Source organism: Phalaenopsis equestris, unplaced genomic scaffold (assembly GCF_001263595.1).
Source record: "Phalaenopsis equestris unplaced genomic scaffold, ASM126359v1 Scaffold000002, whole genome shotgun sequence".
Taxonomy (NCBI): Eukaryota; Viridiplantae; Streptophyta; class Magnoliopsida; order Asparagales; family Orchidaceae; genus Phalaenopsis; species Phalaenopsis equestris.
The window spans coordinates 29,588,447-29,589,392 of record NW_018164444.1 but is presented as its reverse complement, the minus strand read 5'-3'; the positions used below and the strand labels follow the sequence as shown (position 1 = coordinate 29,589,392).

At 35.9% G+C, this 946-nt stretch overlaps 1 pseudogene; it reads right to left on the bottom strand.

Moving 5' to 3' along the window:
• Window positions 1–319: 319 nt before the first annotated feature.
• LOC110038876 lies at window positions 320–932 on the bottom strand (annotated as a pseudogene).
• Window positions 933–946: the final 14 nt, after the last annotated feature.

Below are 946 nucleotides of genomic sequence, written 5' to 3'. Positions count from 1 at the left end.
TTTTCTTTTTAATATCACGAAGCATATAAAGTACATTGAATCGGCCATAATAAAATCAAATCAACGAGCTATAAGGCATTTCAACAATGTATAACATACAACTTAAGCAAAGAAAGGCAACCACAGCGAGCCGATTCTATAATTTTTTTGAACTATCGAACTAATATATTTTATAAATGCATGAATGTATCTAAATAACTCTTAAATTTATCTTATAAATATATTAATAATATTTAATAACTTAGTTATAATGAAAAATATTAGATTAAAAGGAATAATAAATATAATAAAATATAAGAAAGAAAATAAATCAGAAGATTTATGTAGTTCTCTTGACTTTAAGCAGAGCGACATCGACATTCAAGACCTCTACAAAACATATCTCCTACAACAAATTGAATCCCGTCCATCTTCTTCTCTGTCATACCAATGATATGTGGTAGATCAAAAACAATGTATTTCAACCCATGAAATGCCTCTACCAATCCAGCCACCATCAAGCCAGTGCCACCTCCAACATCCACTAATGTCCCAATCCCTCGAAATGGCCTCCCTCCAGTATTTTCTATAATAATCATAAGAAAGTTGGAATCACACTCCATTGCCTTATTAAACAAATCATTAAACTATGGTAGCACCCTTATGAGATCCCAGAAAACCTTCCCATTTGTCATTGCAAAAGTTGTTTTGATTTATAGAACCGGTGGGAGAGTTGATGATGTGAGTCGACGAGGTGGTGATTGAGGTTTAGGAGGATAAAGCGAGAGGTGTTACTGTTGTGGTGAAAGGAGGTGGTCGTGAGGGGAGCTGGAGCCAGGGGTGGTGTCAAAGGTTTTTTCACTGGAGTGAGTGATGTGGAGTTTACAGATGCATTTTTGGGAAAGAACGCGCATGATGCTGCGAAGGTAGCAAGAGTTGACTTGAGAGATGGAGAGAAAGGGAAAGA